The following is a 20,680-nucleotide window of genomic DNA, read 5'->3' as shown; positions in this document are numbered from 1 at the left end:
GAACTTTACGAAACAGAAGAGAATGATGAATAAAGAAGAGATTGATTTATATAAATAATAAAGTAATAATATTTTTATGGATAAATATATTACCTTAAATGGTTCGTTATCAGTTCGGAACTTGATCCCGGGTATAAAATGTAACCAAAGAGGAAATCCACTACAAATATTTTATCAACAAATAAAAGAAAATTAAACATACCCAAAAATAAATAAATAAAAATTTACCCATAATTCCATTCTGCACAAACATATGGTCCGATGCGCAGATGAACATAAAGACCAGCTGCTGCAACTAACTTCACAAATTTAACCAAATCGTTTATTCCTTCGAAATTATACTGTAAACATCGATAATCAAAACTCAGGGAAATAACCAATGGGATTAATTTTTAGTGCATAAGTTCATAACAGTTTTAGCACAACAACTAAAGAGGAAAATAGAAGGCAGAACCTGGTTTCGAACTGGTTCATGCAGATTCCAGAAAACGTAAGTTTCGATCATATCTAATCCTCCGTCTTTGGATTTTTGTATAAGGTCTGGCCACATCTGAAAACATGAAACACATTTTTTCCTCTTCCAAAAACAGGTAAAGGGAAAACGAGGGGAAAATGAAAGAAAAATCAAGTTTACATCAGGGGTGCTGTGAGGGTAGTCAATGGAGTCGGATACCAAAATGCAGCGTTTCCCTTCAATGATAATTACTCGGCTATCGTACGTGACGGTGGATGTAAAAGTCAAATTCATTGAAGCACATTAACTTGGAATGGTCCCTTCGAAGTAGTTGTATGCAAAATCACTGCAACAAAAAGATAACATAATCCCTTCGAGAAGATGGTGTTTTGGACAAAGGGAAAAAGAGAAAAAGGGGAAGCATGTGGAGTGAACTGATAATTATCGAGGGGGAAGAAGCGGGAAAGGATGAAAATAATGGGGGGGAAATTAAAAGACAACTTTTATAGATGACACACATTTAAAAAGTGTAATCCGTGTTTTGTAAATTTTTTGGATTATGACTATTATATATGACACACATTATTGTAAGTCATAAATCGTTCATATTTTAAGAAACATGACCTTTTTTTATGACACATAGTTTTTGCAAGTTATAAATTAGCGTGTGTCATTGTTTGTGTGTAATTAAAGGTATATTTTCTTGTAGTGACTTGAAAAGGAATGGGTAACCTCTAAGCTTAATGCCTTTTGATTTTGCATAATTGGTTGCTTATTTAGTTTAAGCATGCATGAGTTTTGATTTTAAATGATTTTTTTCACCTAATGTATGGGGAAAAGTATGTTATGATGAACATTTTAAAGTTTTAATGATTTTTCATAATTTTTTAGTTCATCATAATGAATTTTGGTCAAAATTAGTTTTAATGTTTTAATTTGGAAATTTTAATTTTGACCTTAATTTAAATGATTATACAATATCCCAACATCAGGGCTAGTGACTAAAATATAAGTTCTGAAACTTTGAGGTTTGATTTTAAAAAATTGAAAAGTTTAGGGACTTAACTGGAGAATTTTTATGTTGGATTTAAAAGTAAAGTTTGAAAGTAATAAGGGTATTATTGTCTTTTCTAAGAGAAGATTTTTATTTTCTCTTTAAAGGGGTATATATACACGTGGTAATGGGAGAGGAAAAGGAAAAGTCTGGAGATGAGTTTCTTATTCCTCCTCTCCACCATGAACTCTTCATGTTTAAGGTGAGCTTGATTTTCATCTTGTTTTATTTCAATTAAAAGAATGGTTTTGATTGATGGAGCATTAGGAAAGATTATGAGAACTTAAAAGGAGATAGAAAATCAAAGATAAGGAAGTTATGAGAGATTAAAGATAAGGGGTTTTTAAATGAATTATTAGAAAAGAGTTGATAAGTGGAATTTGAAACTAAATTTGACTCGTCAATAGTTGAATTAACAAATAAGAAGTGATAGAATTGAATTTAGAACAAGTAAAAAATTTGGTATGATTCTTGAATTCCATATGGATGAAGAGAATTTGAGGATAAAGATGTGTTAAATGTATAGGAATTGGTTTGGGTATGTATACTTGAGTTAAGAGTACTAAAGGGGTTAAGATATAAAGGATTTAAGTTGATTTGGAGTGATTTTTGGGCTTAAAAGGGAAAATAAGGGTAAGGGGTATATGTACTGCTTCATCAGGTACCGATACCTCAGGACTAAAAATAATGAACGCGTTCAAAGGGTATCGATACCTGGGAATAACGGTATCGATACCTAGGGTACCGATAACTTAAAGAAGGTATCAATACCATTTTTGAACAAAAATTACATAATGCAATATGGGTATCGATACCTAGGCATGGTACCGATACCACAGATAGGGAAGTATTGATACCCTATGGGGGGATACCGATACCACTACAAGAGAAAATTTGGATTAACTCTTTCTTCTAGCTTAAGAAATTAAAGATCGAATTATAGTAATTGGAATGTTGATATGTATACATGATTGTGTAGATATTGATCGAGAGTAACGTCTGGACAAGTCAACAAGAAATAAGCATCGAGATAAGATAAGAAAGTGATATTGACTAGTGAGTCCAAGTGAGTACATATTAGTTATTATATGATGATGAATGGAAATAAGACTTGCGATAAGTCTATTTCCTATATTAAAATGCATGAATTCATGATTATAAGCATATTTTTGATATTAGTATATGTGATTTATGCTATTGTGTACATTATATGATTATTGTGAATACATGTTATGTGAGTATGATATAAATCATGTGACAATAAATTATATGAGAACATATATATGTGAATGAGCTATGTTACCAGGTGAGCATATGAAAATATGTCTATAAGATAAGCTCTATGACTATAAGCTATGTGATAAGAAGTGATGTGAGTAAATGATCAAGAGATATAAGCTATGTGATATATGTGAATTATATGAAAAGTGACATGAATTACATGAAAAGAAGCTATGTGATTACATGCATATGTGAAAGAATCTATGAGATTATGTGCTTATATAAGGTGACTATGTAATAAGTATAAAGATAATGCCAATGTTATGTGTCATGAGAACTAGAGGTATAGTTGGCATGCCAAGAGTCGAGGGTTCTATGTGGTCCTTCGGGACATAGTGGTCCTTCAAGACATTTTTGCTCGGTCTTTCGGGACAAATTCATATCCCCCTAGTGGGACCTTATACGAGCTGTGGTGACAGCATATGTGCACAACCTTTATGTACTCACATATCTATAGTTCTCACATGTGTACATGGGCTAATAAAGAGATAATAACAAATATATATTTGTGATATGAAATATATTGTAGAAATTATATGATTCTGTGTGTATAGTATTTGATTAAGAAGGTTAAGTATGAAATTATGTTATTAAAAATAAGACTGTTAATGATGATCTATATGCATGTATGTATTTCTTGATATGTAATCTGATATGATTTTATATGATGTGATGAAATGAAGTGAGTTTGTATAACATGATAAAATAAAATGTGCATGCATTGTTAAATGTTATAAAGTGTATTATAAGTGTTATATGCCTCACTAACTCATCGACTTAGCGTGTGAATGTTTCACACGTAAGTTTGGAAATCGAGAAGAGAAGCTAAGAGGAGCAAGACATGTCAGCATCTCCCTTATGAAGTTCAGATCAGAAAAGAAATAATTAATATGTATTTTGTTCTTTTGAATATAGTTGGCATGTACTATTAGATTTGAGTTTAGTATGCTTTGATATGTTTTGTAAAACTAATTGATCTTAATTAAAGTAAAGTATTCATTTTCTTAAATGATTAATTTAAGACTTTTGTTGATTTGTAAAGAAAAGCGTTTTGAAAGTTAATGTGACATCTCAGACTCGGATTTGGGTCGGATACGAGTTGGGTATTACGTTTAATGGTATCATAGCTAAGGTTTAGTCGATTCTAGACTTAAACCGAAGATAAAAAGAATTTTAAAATGTGTACATGCCAACTCAAAGTGAAAATTTTTGATCTGATATTGTAAGGAGTGTGCTATCTTTCTAATGAAATTAGATTATTACGTTATAATAGAAATATGATAATGAGATTTTCGAAAGAAGTGAGAGGTGATAGACCTAATGGTGATAGTAATTCACTTGCCCTGTCCAGACAGGATGAAGAGCAGACACCTTAGGAACTGCCTCGTAAGATCAAAGGTTGATTTCAGAAAGTTGAAATCATATCAAAATAGTGATAGAAGGTCTTTACTATTTTGAATAGGAAAAGTGATATGGATTAGTTTTTTTATTACATGGATAAGATAGAATATGGTGAACAAGTGTCACTATAAGAACGTTAAAGAATTTCCACTTTTTTAAAGTGGAGAAGTGAAGAAGCTAGATGAAGTAGTTTAGTTATTATGTGGATGAGTTGAAGTATAGTGAACAGATGTTAATATAATAATGATATAAGATTCAGGGATGTGATTATTAGTTTAGAAAAGTTCGAGAATAAGTATTCGATGATAAGTTTATCAGATATATGAAGCCAAAGTTTATGAATTTGAAACAGGGGAATCGTAACATGTATGGATTAAGAGTTCTGCTAGAAATTATGTAAATTGAAGAAGAAAAAGTATTTAAAATGGATCAAGTAATGTGGATATTATTTCAGAAGAGTTTAAGAATGTGTACATCGGTGATTAGTTTATAAGACAAAGGAAGTTGTAATGCTTGAGTTTGAACCCAGGAAATTGCATTGTGAATGAATAAGAATATGATGCCAGGTTAAGCTAACAAAGTAGGGCGTGAAATTGAAAATGGTTATGTATTTTAATTATAAATGTGATGTAGTGAAGAAGATAAGGATTAGTATGTTTGAAGGAAGTTAAGGATTGATATAAAGTTTAAGATAATGACAAAGGATATGTGTATTGTGATTCAAACAAGGATTTTACAAAGAATAAGATTTGTGCAAGTAGTGTTGACTATCAGAGTTATGAAAATGTTATAAAGATTGATGATCAGGGATAAGTATGAGTGATATGAAAAAAAAATATGAGTATGAAGGAAAAGATATGGTTTAGTTATGTTATAAGGAGATTTTATTATGAAAGGATAAATGGTTAAAGAAAAATGAAAATATGGAGTTTAAAGGATCAAGTGTGATAAGGATTATATGGAGGAGTAGATTATAAATTTGATACATAAATAAGAAAAGTATGTAAGGTTGTATAAAGAGATTGTTTGATTTTGGTAAAGTGTATGTTTTAATCATATATGATGAAGGTTTAAGGTTGTGTTTCTTGGTCAAGTAGACATAGTCAGAGGAATAAGAAATGATTTATAGGTATTAAGGAAGTTCAAAATACAATTGGATTATTATATTCTTTTGACCAAGTTATTAAGAACAAGCATGCTATTTGAAATGATAAAGGATTAAAGTTTGAGTTATTATTGTAAGTTAATTAGAAAGTGACGAAGGAAATCAATTGATTTATGATCTTGAGTGATAAGAATGAATGTTATTGTTTGTATAATAAGTGACATGATATGGATTTTCAACGGTTAAAAGTAAGTGTACAATTGAAGAAGAAAGAAGATATAAATGGATTGAGTTCTTTGGAAATTAAAGGCAAATCATTAATTATAATTCCGAAGGGATAAAGTAGAGAAAGCAACATGAGAACATTAGAAGATATGTTCTTATCAATGTGTGCAGTGAAAATTTGAGGATGAATTTTCTTAAAAGGAGGCAAGATTTGTAACATCTCAACTTCAGGGCTAGTGACTAAAATGGAAGTTTTGAAACTTTGAGGTCAGATTTCAAAAAATTAAAAAGTTTAGGGACTTAATTTGAGAATTTTTATGTTGGATTTAAAAGTAAAGTTTGAAAGTAATAAGGGTATTATGGTTTTTCTAAGAGAATATTTTTATTTTCTCTTCAAAGGGTATATATACACGTGGTAATGGGAGAGGAAAAGGAAACGTCTGGAGATAAGGTTCTTCTTTCTCCTCTCCACCGTGAGCTCTTCATGTCTAAGGTGAGTTTGATTTTCATCTAGTTTTATTTCAATTAAAAGAATGGTTTTGATTTGTGAAGCATTAGGAAATATTATGAGAACTTAAAAGGAGATGGAAAATTAAAGATAAAGAAGTTAGGAGATATTAAAGATAAGGGGTTTTTAAATGAAATATTAGAAAATAGTGTATAAGTGGAATTTGAAACTAAATTTGACTTTTCAATAGTTGAATTAAGAAATATGAAGTGATAGAATTGAATTTAGAACAAGTAGAAAATTTGGTACGATTCTTGAATTCCATATGGAGGATGAGAGTTTAAGGATAAAGATGTGTTAAATGCATAGGAATTGGTTTGGGTATATATACTTGAGTTAAGAGTATTAAAGGGGTTAATATATAAATGATTTAAGTTGATTTGGAGTGATTTTCAGGCTTAAAAAGGAAAATCTGGGCAAGGGGTATCGGTACTGCTTCATCAGGTACCGATACCTCAAGAGTAAAAATAATGAAGAAGTTCAAAGGGTATCGATTCCTGGAAAGAACAGTATCGATACCCTGTTGATACCTTAAAGAAGGTATCAATACCATCTTTGAACGAAAATTACAGAATGCAATATGGGTATCGATACCTAGGCATAGTACTGATACCACAGATAGGGAAGTATCGATACCCAATGGGGGGATACCGATACCACTACAAGAGAAAATTTGGATTAACTCTTTCTTCTAGCTTAAGAAATTAAAGATCGAATTATAGTAATTGGAATGTTGATATGTATACATGATTGTGTAGATATCGATCGAGAGCAATGTCTGGACAAGGCAACAAGAAATAGGCATCGAGATAAGATAAGAAAGTGATATTGACTAGTGAGGCAAAGTGAATGCATATTAGTTATTATATGATGATGAATGGAAATAAGACTTGCGATAAGTCTATTTATTATATTAGAATGCATGAATTCATGATTATAAGCATGTGTTTGATATTAGTATATGTGATGTATGATATTGTGTATATTATATGATTATTGTGAATACATGTTATGTGAGTATGATATAAATCATGTGACAATAAATTATATGAGAACATATATATGTGAATGAGCTATGTAACCAGGTGAGCATATGAAAATATGTTTATAAGATAAGTTCTATGACTAGAAACTATGTGATAAGAAGTGATGTGAGTAAATGATCAAGAGATATAAGTTATGTGATATATGTGAATCATATGAAAAGTGACATGAATTACATGAAAAAAGCTACGTGATTACATGTATATGTGAAAGAAGCTATGAGATTATGTGCTTATGTAAGGTGACTATGTGATAAGTATAAAGATAATGCCCATGTTATGTGTCATGAGAGCTAGAGGCATAGTTAGCATGCCAAGAGTCGAGGGTTCTATGTGGTCCTTCGGGACATAGTGGTCATTCGGGACATTTCTACGTGGTCCTTCGGGACAAATATATATACCCCTAGTGAGACCTTATGCGAGCTGTGGTGATAGAATATGTGCACAACCTCTATGTACTCTAATATCTATAGTTCTCACATGTGTACATGGGCTAATAAAGAGATAATAACAAATATATGTTTGTGATATGAAATATGTTGTAGAAATTATATGATTCTATGTGTATAGTGTTTGATTAATAATGTTAAGTATGAAAATATGTTATTAAAAGATAAGAATGTTAATGATGATATATATGTATGTATGTATGCATGTATGCATATATGCATGTATTTCTTACTATGTAATCTGATATGATTTTATATGATGTGATGAATTGAAGTGAGTTTGTATAACATCATAAAATAAAACATGCATGCATTGTTAAATGTTATAAAGTACATTAAAAGTTTTATATGCCTCACTAAGTCATCGACTTAGCGTCTGAATGTTTCACACATAGGTTTGGAAAGCGAGAAGAGAAGCTAAGAGGAGCATGACAGGTCCGCGTCTCCCTTATGAAGTTCAGATCAAAAAAGTAATGATTAATATGTATTTTGTTCTTTTGAATATAGTTGGCATGTACTATTAGATTTGAGTTGAGTATACTATGATATGTTTTGTAAAACTAATTGATCTTAATTAAAGTAAAGTAATCGTTTTCTTAAATTATGAATTTAAGACTTTGTTGATTTGTAAAGAAAAGCGTTTTGAAAAGCAATGTGACATCTTGGACTCGGATCCGGGTCGGATACGGGTTGGGGGTGTTACAGATTATGCATGTTATTTAATGCAAATGATATCTCTCTAACAATTGATATCAATTTTTAAAATGCATAACATTTTTGGATAGCTTTATGCACATGCACTTAAATTCAACATTTGGTATTGCATAAAGTTTATTAGACTTGGATATATTGAATTTCATGTGTTACTAACATGTTTGTTCATCTTTGTTGAAATTCAATTTTTTAAGTATTTACCTCTTAAAGTCAACTTTTTTCTTGGAATGCACTTATTGAGGGGAAGCTTTTAATTTTGCAAATGATTTTAATGTCAAAATTACCACTTACTCTCCATTGTTATTTTTGAACCTAAAGTTTGAATTATTTTTTATATAACAAAAAGGGGGAGAAATATGGTTTATTCAATTAAAATAATGAAAAAGTGGGAGCTTTAATATTTTCAAAATATTTCTCTTTTTCATTAAATGTTTTATTAAGGGGGAGATTTGCCTAAAACAAATTTTCAAATGTTTTGTTATATCAAAAAGGGGGAGATTGTTTAACTATGTTTTATAATATTTTGATATACAAAATTAAGGAAAAATATTTTTGGACTTGAATTGAATTTGTTCAAAGTTTTCAAAAGTTTTCAAAAATAATTCGAAATCCATTAAAATAGAATTTGAGCACAAAACTATTTTTCAGGTTAAGTAGTATCGATACTGTTCTTACAGTATCGATACTATATGAACAGTACCGATATTGTTCATGTGGTATTGATACCACAGGTAAGAGAAGTATCGATACTCACTAAGTAATGTCTATACTACCAGTTGTCTCAAATTCCAGAATGCAAAATAAGTACCGATACTCAAAGGAGTATCGATATTACTTTATATACTAGTATCGATACCATGAGCATAGTATCGATATTGGTCAAGTCTAACGGCTAGTTGATTTAAAAATTATAAAGGTATTACTGATACTCATTAAATGAGTATCGATATACCCTGTCCTGGGTAATTTTATTTTGTGGAATAATAATCCCCAACGGCTCCAAATCATCCCCCAACGGCTAAAAACGGCCACAAACACATTTCAACCTATAAAAACAAGTTGAGGACACTTGCAGAAGGTTACCAACACCTATCCAAGCATTCATGCACAAGAGAAAAGTTTTTCAATCTTTATTTTTCTTTCTCTTGTAAATATTTGTATGTGAGCTTAATTGTATATCTTTAGGTCTTGTTTTGTGAGCTTTAATTTGTAAACACCCTACCTTGTAGAGGTTTTATTGTTTACTTCTTTTATCTTTTTGAAAAGGGGTTTTGGTTCTATCTTAGCCATTGAAAAGATAGGGAGTTTGTAAAGGTTATCTCTTTGTCCTTATAAAAGAAAGAACAAATTACTGGATTTGTTGGAAAAACCTAAGTGAGGAGCTTAGGTAGTGGATGTATACTTTGGTTGAGAAAGTCGAACCACTATAAATCCTTGTGCATCATTTTTCTATTCCTTTAAATCTCCTTACTCCCTAAAATTCTCAAAAAGACAATTCACCCCCTCTTAGCAATATTTTCAGTTGTCCATTCGAGTTTCATCAATCCTAACAAGGATATACCAACAGAGGACTTAGAGGTAAATGTTCGGGTATCAAGCTCGCTAGAGTTAGATGTATTACTAAATAAGGTTCACCGCATATGTTTGGTAGAGATTAAAGGACAAACATTTCCGATCGACTTGATGGAGTTACCGTTCTGAGAGTTTGACGTGATCCTTGGGATGTATTGGTTAACCAAACATGATGTAAGTCTGAGATGTAGAGTTAGTCAACTCAAGCTGCTTAAATCTGATGGCACCATGATTTTAATGGCAATTGAGAAACTGAGTTGTGCCTCGAGAGTTTTTTTGACCTTTGAGACTCACATGTTAATAAGCACGGGTTATGAGGCATTCTTAGCTCATGTATTCAATACTCGTGTTCCTAGTCAGGTTTAGAGGAGATCTAGGTTGTGAGGGGTTTCCTTGATGTGTTCTCAGAGGAGTTGTCATGTTTGCCACCTAATAGAGAGCTTGAGTTCAGTATTAAGGTTATGCCAGGTTCAACTCTGGTGCTTATTGCTCCCTACCGCATGGCACCGATGGAGTTGAAGGAACTTAAAGCCCAAATTCAAGAACTTCTGGAGCGAGGATTTATTCGCCCAAGCGTATCACCGTAAGGAACTTCGGTGTTGTTCATGAAGAAGAAATAGGGATCAATGAGGTTGTGCATTGACTACCGTCAGTTGAATAAGCTAATCGTGAAGAACCATGTAATACCCTAAATTTTTCTTAGTGACCAAAATGTAAGTTTTAAAAGTTTAGTGGCCAAGGTGTAAATTTTGAAAAGATTAGAGACCAAAAATATAATTTTTAAAAGTTATATATTTTGGTCCGTAAATGGATAGTTTGTCCCAAAATAAAAGCTTTTTGTGGGAATCAGAATTTTGATTCGAGGTTTGTATTAAAAGTTATCAAGTAATAGTAAAGTCTGGTAAGAAATCGGGTAATCGGATTGAACCAGAATTTCACGAAAATTTAAAGGATGCTAGATAAAGGTTGGAAATATTATTTCCATAATTTAGAACAGTGAAATTTATCATGGATCAATGGAATTGAAGTTAATATTTCCCTAATTAGCCGAAATTGGGAAAAGTTGGTGACTAAATTGCAATTTTCAAAAATTTAATTACAAAAGTAGAAATTTAACTTCAATTTGGTTCATATTTGACTATGGAATATTTTAATGGAAGATATTTAAATGGCAATTGGTAATTATCAAAATTCATTACTGGCAAATTTGGAATTTTTATTAAATAAATTTTAAATTCATTTAAATTAGAATAAAGCCATGTGTTTTACTGGATTAATTAAAGGAAAAAAGCAAGAATTTTCAGCCATCTTCATCCTCCCAAGCCATGTACTCCATTGTTAGGTAAGGAAGAATTTTATTTTCCGTTTTTAAGCATACATTATTGATTTTTGGACTAAGTTTTGAAACAGAGAATTAATCTACATCAAATTCTCTATCATTTCGTATAAGTAGTTCATGCTAAACATGCTTGGATGAGTAATTTCATTATTAGGGTTCATGAATGGGAAGTTGAAATAAGATGAATTAAAGATTATTGTTATGTTATTAACATTGTAGATTAATTTTCAAGCATGTGTGACGAATAAGAACATGCATAAAGGCTTATATGAGTTTCGGTCACCTTAGGGTTTTGGATAAATTGTTGAATTTTGATTTAATTTGATGTTAGGATGATTAGAATAGCATGAATTTAATATTAAATGGTTGAATTCATGCTTGAAATTGAAAGAAAAGTTTACCCTAATTATTTAAAGACATTCAGCCATAGGGGAAGAAAATATGGGGAAAATGTTGAAAAAATTCCTATGGTTTAGAATTGATATTAGATGTGTTCTACAAGATTTGGAGATTGAATTGGATCGATTTGGAAGTTTGAGATAATTAAATGAACATTTCATAAGTTTTGGAAATTATGAGATATTGATTAAAAATTGTGTAATTATGGGTATTCAATGTTAATATTTAATTATTATATGCTAATTTTGAGTTAGAATGTTGATTTGGGATTAAAATGAAGATTTGACAAAATTCAAAGATGAAATTCGAAAGGTCATGGAAGTTAGGGACTTAATTGCAAGTTTGTTAAATGTGAAAGTACCATTTGAGTATGAAACTACAATGCTGAATTTATTATTTAAGGGCTGAATTTCAAGTATAAGTATTTATTCGGGATCAAATTTGCAAGTTTGCTAAAGTTAAGGCTTGAATTCGAAAAGGTTGTGAAAATGGAGGATGAAATTACAAGTATTCAAATATTTAAGTGTTGGATTGAGTGTATTAATTATATGCTGGAAATTTTAGTAATTAATTTGAGGTGAGCATAATGGTGAAGGACCATTATGAATTAAATGGAAAAGTTTATATGAATTCTAAAAAGAATTCATAAATAGTGATTTTAATGCAAAGGTTATGAAAGTTGAAGGATTTATGATGGACATGAATGTTTGTGAAATCAAATAGCTATTTTGGGAAGTTTAAAGTTATGATGGAATCGTGATTTAGTTTTATATCCATTTAGCATAGATTATGTTTTATATAATTTATTTTATCGAAATTAGGTTATGTTAGTATAATGCTGACATATAGTTGAAAACGGTGTTATGTATATGATGTCATACAGATTACGACAAATCTTGTGATTCCAATGACTCGGAAGCGAAAGGCAAAGCATCTGAGTAAAAGAGTATCATTTTAAAGGTTCAATTGTGAGACAAAGGTGAGTGCAGTTTATTTGTTTAATTATTTTGTTCAATGAAGACTTGCAATAAGTCAACCTCATATTATTATTAATGTATGATTTTATTTTAATTGTGGAATATTACCATAATGTTATATAAAGGAATTATGATTATTTTTTAGTATGAAATTACGCAACATGTTTTTAAATAATATCTTTTAAAAATATATTCAAATGAATTTTCTAAAGTGATCAAAAGAATGATCTAAATATTTTTATGAAAGGAATATTTCCTCGTTGATTTAGAAAGGTTATTTGAATTCTTTTAGGATATGAACTACCCAAGTTATAAGTTTATGACGATGAATGGAAAATAATTCTGATTTGGAAATGATTCTGATTTGAAATGCATGATTAAGAAATAAAGATAATATAATATGGAAGCCCATTGTATATTGCATTGAAAGTTGTATTTACACTTTGCATGCCAGAAAGTTTTGTGCAAATCCTATTATTCAGCAGGTTCTCTTCAGCATGATAGACATAATTGCAAAGTTGATTCTAGGTTCGGTCTTCATGTAGAGCAAAAGCTACCGCTCTTAGTAAATCTTTAAGTATCAGATTTCTTGTGCTCTGCCTCGAGGATATAGGCTAATGCACGCATCTAACTACTTGGTTACGAAACGTGAACGTATATCACAACAACTATCCTTATATAAAATTAAAAACAATTCTTCAATAACTGAATACAACAATTATATGTAATGTTAAATCATGCACTCCTTACGTTGGAGGGCTCTAAACCCTAAACCCTCAAAGAAATCTTATCTTACCAATTCCTAGCTTACCATTTGGACTCCCAGGTTTTATTGGTTATGCTGTCAAAATGATTAACCTGGATAGTCCCAGTTACATAACTGATTCCGGCCATGATTGCAGGAGACTATAGTCTACAGATTGTTTGGCATTTATGTGATGATGCGGATGAAATAATAAACGATCTCGTAAGCCACAATCAAAATAGACTAATAGAGTAAATTTTGTTAATGTAGGGTTAATTTTGTATAAGTTACATAATATTTATAATTTTGTATGTGATGTAATTACGTATGAGATGAGAAAAGTTAGCAATTGGTTGTTGTACATGTTTCTTATACACAATAGGAGTCATGTTGATACTTACGATATATAGAGATCATTGTCATCACGTGTGGGACTGAATGTCTATTCCATTCCGTCTTCGAAAAAATCAGTTGATGTAGGTTGTATGCTTGTATTCAAACTGAGCTTGAGTTGAGGACATGTTAGTTTGTTATGTCCCTCACCGTTGCAGTACCCACATCGCCTAATTTTCTTCTCGACCTTGTTCTTCGGTACTTCTTTTTGCTTGCGTTGTTTTCGTTGAGGGTCACGAACGTTGTTTACTACAATACTCTGGTTGACTGAATCATTCAAACGAAACGAGTTTTCTAATTCTTCTATTAGTCTTTTCATCTCATCTCTTGCGGTTTTGAAAGACGCGTCTGTCTTTGATGCAATGTAGCATAACCTACTTGATGTTGAACGTAGAGCAGCGAACCTTACCATTTGCATCACTTTTGGAGACACATTCAAGTCAACATAACTAGGTGCAGAAGCCTTCACATCCTTAGTCCACCCACTTTGAATCAAAGTCTCGGGCAAATATGTGTAATCCAAGTGCTTCAAAATGTGAAGTTGATAGCGACACGAAAGTCCCACGATCTCGAATTTTTTGTAGGAGTAAATTAGGGTTTCCGTACAAGAATCAAAACTAATTTCAAATGTCCTATTTTTTTCTTTGTACTTTGACAAAATATAATGTTGGCATTCATCTGATAAGGACTGAATCTCTTCTTCAATCCGGTATAATGTCTCCCGTAGAAGTTCATCTTGGAACGCACGAAAAGATTCGAGGGTAAAAATCTCAACAGTATGGCTTTCAAGGTCGACCAGTTTTGTGATCTGGAAGGGCTTCGTATGGGAACTTAAGTAATCCGCTTTCAACTCGTTCATACGCATTCTACTAATTCCATCTTCAATTGCACGAACAACATCTAAATATGTCTTCTTGTGTTTCAGTGCAATCGCTAGTGAAGCATTCATAGGCTCGCACCTTTCTGTTGAGCGAATATTGACAAAGAAATGATCGGTTAGATATTCTTGTGCCCATAAGTGCCGAGTATTTCCCTTCTCAATCACCCATGGATGCTTTTTGACGTTGAATTCTAAAATAACCGAACGCCATTGAATATCAAATTCCTCGGTTGTCCACCAGGAAGCCATGCATTTTGAGAATGCTGCTGTAAATTTTGGGTCACCAATGTTAGCTTGTGCATTGTGAGAAAGATGCCAAGAACATAATATGTGCTTAGTATAAGGGATAATAGATTTGATAGCCCTCTGCATTGCCTTATCCCCATCGGTGACAACTGAAATAGGTGATTTATTCATCATGGCTTCTAAAAAATTCTGCAGCACCCACTCGAAAGATTGAGATGTCTCGTCAGCGATTATGGCAGTGGCAAACACAATTGTGTTATGGTGATGATTGACATCGACAATAGGCATAATTGGTCGACCATACAAATTATCTTTGTATGTTGTGTCGAACAAAATTACATCACTGAATTATGTGTAATCCGATCTCGATGTAGAATCCGACCAAATAAGATTATGCAATGACCTTGATTCGTCTACCGAGTATGTCATAAAAAACCTGGGATCAACATGTTTCTTATAATCAAAGTAGGCAATAAGCGCATTCACATCTCCATCGACTATTTCCTTTGCTTTACCTCTTTGAAGTGCATTGTATAGGTCTTTATGTCTAAATCCAACATTATGATAGCCCCATGCCTGCTGCGTTAAATAGTTCATTACTTGTGACGTGCCAACACCGACCTCTTTCAATGTTGTTGCCTCATCGATATCAGTCTTACTTACAGCTCTATAAGAACGCATATATGGTGTCATAGCAGGTGTGCACAATGCATGATTATGTTTCTAATAAGACTTACTTATAACCCACTGATTGTTTGTATTTGTTGTTGTAACTACAACTCTATCCTTACATCATGTTCTTGTGACTGGCGTATGAGCACGTTGACGATCAAAAGTATTGACTTTTGATACTCGAAACCCTTCTTTGGAACAACAAAATTTGTGTGTCTTCACATTCCCTTCCACGTCAAGCCGTGTTGTTCCCTTACGTGCACTAAACCCATGTTCCTTTACGAATCCCTTGTAAAAGTACCAAGCTTGATCATGTGAACAGAAGAGCTGACCAACCAATCTGTCAGATTCATCAACATTATGTACTTCATGGCATTCCTCGGTTGGCTTAACATTGTCTGCATCAGTATGATCCATGGCAAAAATTTTGTTGTGCAAGTTCAGTGGTCCCGGAGTTGATAGAGATGTAAGAAAAGGTTCATTGAACATGTTTCAGTTGTGTTACTTTCAATAGGATGTGGTATTGGTAGTGGTAGTTAAAGGGTGGGTACAACATTAAATTTGTAGTACATAATTAGGTATGTACAATAACTACCTAAATATGTGTCAATACATTTTCTACAAGTATCGACCCAAAAAACATTAAAACCAATAATTATAATGTAATAGGTAAATTAACATTGTAACCGGTATAAATGCCCAAACAGGTCAACATAATGTATCGACACTTGTGGATTTTGTGTCGATACTTATTGTCCAGAATGAATGCCCAAACGAGGTGCACTCATAAAGTGTCGATACATTTATTAAAAATATCGATCTCAAAAACATCGAAACCGATAATTATAATGTAATAGGTAAATTTATAATGTAACAGATATAAATATACCGATTTTATGATAAAATAGGTCAGCATAAAGTATCGACACTTGTTAAATTTGTGTCGATACATTTTGTCCATAATGAAAGCCAAACGGGGTGCACGCATAGAGTATCGATACATTTATTAAAAGTATCGATCCCAAAAACATCGAAACGAAAATTACAATGTGATAGGTAAATTTACAATATACCCGGTATAAATATACCGGTTTTATGAGAAAATAGGTCTAAATAATGTATCGACGCTTTTTAGTTTGTGTCGATACTTTTTTCCAAAATGAAATATGAATGCCCAACGAGGTGCAAGCATAAAGTGTCGATATATTTAAAATTGTATCGATCCAAAAAACATCGAAACCGATAATTATAATGTGATAGGTAAATTTACAATGTACCCGGTATAAATATATCGGTTTACTTCGAAAATAGGTCTATATAAGCGTTACCTATTACATTATATAAGAGTTACCTAATATGTTATTGTACTTGATAATATTTCCGGTTAAATGCCTATTTTATTATATAAGCGCTACCTATTACATTATATAAGCGCTACCTAATATGTTATTGTACTTGATAATATTTTCGGTTAAATGATATAACATAACCGATCTAAATTTTAACTGGTCACGCTGTTTTTTAGCCGTTTTTTAACCACCGCACAGCAGAAGATTGTTCGGTTTTTCCAAAAGAGAGATCGTTATGGGGTTTGTTAAGAGAGAGGAGGGTATATTTATATGAAGGGGGTATGGTACTAGAAAACAATGGGGTTGTGGGGAGTCATTCAGTCATAATAATAATATGGGTTTGAGAAAGGGGACGCGTTAGGCTTAATTTGGATGAGAAAATAGGAGAAGGTTCATGTTTTGCTTGTGGAGTAATAGCAGATTTCTCTACTTTAGTATTTTTTTTTTGTTATTCCATTTCTAAGGACCAAGGTTTCTCTACTTTATTAATTTTTTTCGTTATTCCGTTTATAAGGTTTCGTCCTGATTAATTCAAATCAATTTACACCCTGCACCTTATTTAAATGAGTAAGTCTTCCAACAGAGATTTTCTAAATACACAATGACTCAAATCCAAAACTTTACTTAAGTTGCTTATCACTTGAACCAACCTCTGTTGGTTCCAATGACAAATGCAAAGCATGGCCATGGTGGGCACGTGCTCACCTTGGAATTCAAATTCTTTATATTAGTTGTTCATTTTATTATTGATGCTCACCCTGAATTTTATTTGCGCCTACCATATATAAAAAAATTTCAATAATTAATATATATATATATGTACACATGCTCAAAAATATTTCTGGATCAGTCGTTGATTGGTTCTCTGTTTTATTACTTTATTGATTGTTCTAGTTAACTATTAAGTTTTGTTTGATAAATTATTATAAAAACTTAATCAATTAAAATTTTTGTTTTAAATGTATTTTATTTATTTTATTTTTAAAAAAAAAGTAAGAAATTATAGTCAATGTCACCTGTTGAGATCTAAATTGATAATGACTATTTTTTAATGTATGTTATGGTGGAGAAACTTAAAATGATAATGTTGATAAAATATTAAACACCTATATTCGTCGAAAAAAATTTAAATATATAATTAGAAAAATAATATAATTTAGATATTTATTTTTATATTAAACATTTTTTCACTTTCACCTATTTTTATAAATGTATATATATAAAAAAATTTATCGATAATAAAATTGAAATATAAATTATAGTATGATTTGATCTTTATACCATTATAAACTAGATGAATAATTAAACTCATATTGATTTCAGTTTCTATTGTTATAATCTTACATTAATAAAAGTATATGCATTTATATTGAAATTATATAAAAAAAATTAAAAATGTGCCTGCATCCAACACCCACGTCGGTCCATTCCCATTGTGATTTGTTTCTCTTGGTTGTGGTGTGCAATGTGGCGATGAAGTGCAATTTCACACCCTTATATCAATGAGATTTTATCTACCATCCATGCGTCTAATCCTGTCACTAATCCACTTATTTTCTTCTTAATTGGGCGAAAGTGCCTTCTTTCCACCCACTTTCTTTTTTCAACACAAGATGTGGGAATTACCCAACTAAGTGGGTTTAATCAATAATTACCAAGTTAATTAATTGCATTTACGTCATAATGTTTTGGGGTCAACACATAATCATAGCGTTGGGCAGATGGAATCATATTTGTGTCGCCGTATATATTTTTTTCTAACACAGACTATAATAACACACTACAGCAAAAGAAGATTTTCGCGGTATCTTTTGCGGTGTTTACGTGGTATGCCGCAATATGCCCCTACTTTTAGTGGCGTTTATATTGTAAATGCCGTAATTGTACCGTGCATTAGTGGCATTCGTGGTAACAAATGTCGTAATGTTTAGTCTATTAACCTACATTTAGAGATTTGGTATAACTTATTGGTTAACAATTTAAGACAAAGCATCGATTAAAAGGTTTTCTCAATATTCTTCTCTTCTAAGATATAGACGTTAGTATATGAGTAGCGTCGTTTATATTTTTTTAACTGGTCGAAAGATAATTTATCATGTGCGTTCACTACAGCAAATTAGGTATATAGCAGCGTTTGTCGCGGCGTTTTCAAAGCAAATGCCACAAAATTTATACATATCGCGACGTTTATATCCAAAACGCCACAAAATGGTAACATTAACAGTGTTTATCCACAAACGCTGCTAACTTGTACTTTAGTGGCGTTTATTTCACAAACACTGTTACATATAACAAATACTGTTACATATAAGTATTTTAGCGGCGTTTTTAAACAAACGCCACCGCAAAATCCAACTTTAGTGTCGTTTCTAAATAAAGGCCGCAAAAATCATTTTTAGTATTGTTTTTAAACAAACGCCGCAATAGGGTACATTGTGACATTTTTAGACAAACGCCGCTACTACCTTATACATTAATGACTTTTTTAACAAATGCCGCAATAGTTTGAAAAGTTTGTGGGCTTTTTTTAGAAGACATCCAATATGTTGAAACATTAGTGGCGTTTATTTAAAAATGCGGCGATAGTTTATTCTATAGTGACGTTTGGTTTAAAAAACACAAAAAAAAAAACCAATCTCGTTCATTGTTGTCTCTTTCTCTCTCAAATGTTTCAAGTGATGTAAACCCTAATTGAGCTGCCAAATCCCTCTTCCTCGCATAGCCCCCATAGCGCAGGCCCTTTTTAATTATAAGTAGGTTCTGGTTCTTCAGGCCTCGCCTAATCTGCGTTCTATCTCTGCAGATTCTATTGAAGGTCGATCTGCTCTTCATCTGTATTTCAAGCTTTTCCATGAAAACTATGACGAGTTTGGCATTGAAAGAAGTGAAAGCTTTGATTGAGGGGTTGCCCAAGAAGTTGAAAGGAGTTTCGAAAGAGGAGTTTTGAAGGAGACCTAATAGCTCTTCAGACAATGGTATTCTTTTCAACTTTCCTTTGGATTCTTACTAAATTTCTCGGCAACCAAACATCTCTTTAGGGTTTCATTCCTACGATTCCCGTTTTATGTTCTTTGTTTTAATATGATTATTGAAGTTTTCAGCATTTTTATGCTTGTTTCTGGTTATAGTAGTCGATGATTTTTAGTTTAATAATAATTTAGGTTCCAACGGATCAAAACATTTTATAAATTTGCAGGCTGATCCTGAACTAGAAGCAATTAGACAAAGGCGGATGCAAGAGCTGATGGCTCGACAAAGGGGGCGTAATCTACGTCTTTTAATTTTAATTGCTACTAATTCTTCTTGTTGAAGAATTCTGAATTGGCTTGTTTGAGCTTTTAATACAATGTTGCTAATTGTAGTTTATTGATAAGCAGGGGAGTCAGCAGAACCCTGACCAGCAGAAAGCTCAGGAAGAGGCCAAGAGGTCAGTTTACTTTTGTATATGCGTGGTTTTTCGAATCATTCATGTTTTGATATTTATTTTGGGATCAAAATTTCACGAGTGAAAGTTATTAATTTAGGGAGGCAGATGAACGGTGGCAAACGATGCTCAGTCAGATTTTGTCCAGTGAAGCTCGTGAAAGACGTAAGCTTTTACCTCAATTCACCATTTTAGTTGGTTCAGGAAACCTACTTTTAATTGTTAGAATGTGCATTCTATCTTCCTTTCTATATTTATGATATATCAATGGACTGATTCTAAATTGTTTTATTTGAGTATTTAGTTATTATTTTGCCTTCTATATTCATGATATAGCGATGGACTGTTACAACAAATCTTTGAATTTGATTAACTTGTATAGTCTGAAAATGCATGTGTTTGTCATCATAGTGTGGAATAGTGAACTTGTGCTTCGATAAGCATGGAGAA

The sequence above is a fragment of the Hibiscus syriacus genome, unplaced genomic scaffold (assembly GCF_006381635.1).
Source record: "Hibiscus syriacus cultivar Baekdansim isolate YM2019G1 unplaced genomic scaffold, ASM638163v2 tig00002237_pilon, whole genome shotgun sequence".
NCBI lineage: Eukaryota > Viridiplantae > Streptophyta > Magnoliopsida > Malvales > Malvaceae > Hibiscus > Hibiscus syriacus.
The sequence above is the reverse complement of the archived record's forward strand: the minus strand, read 5'-3'. Positions refer to the sequence as shown.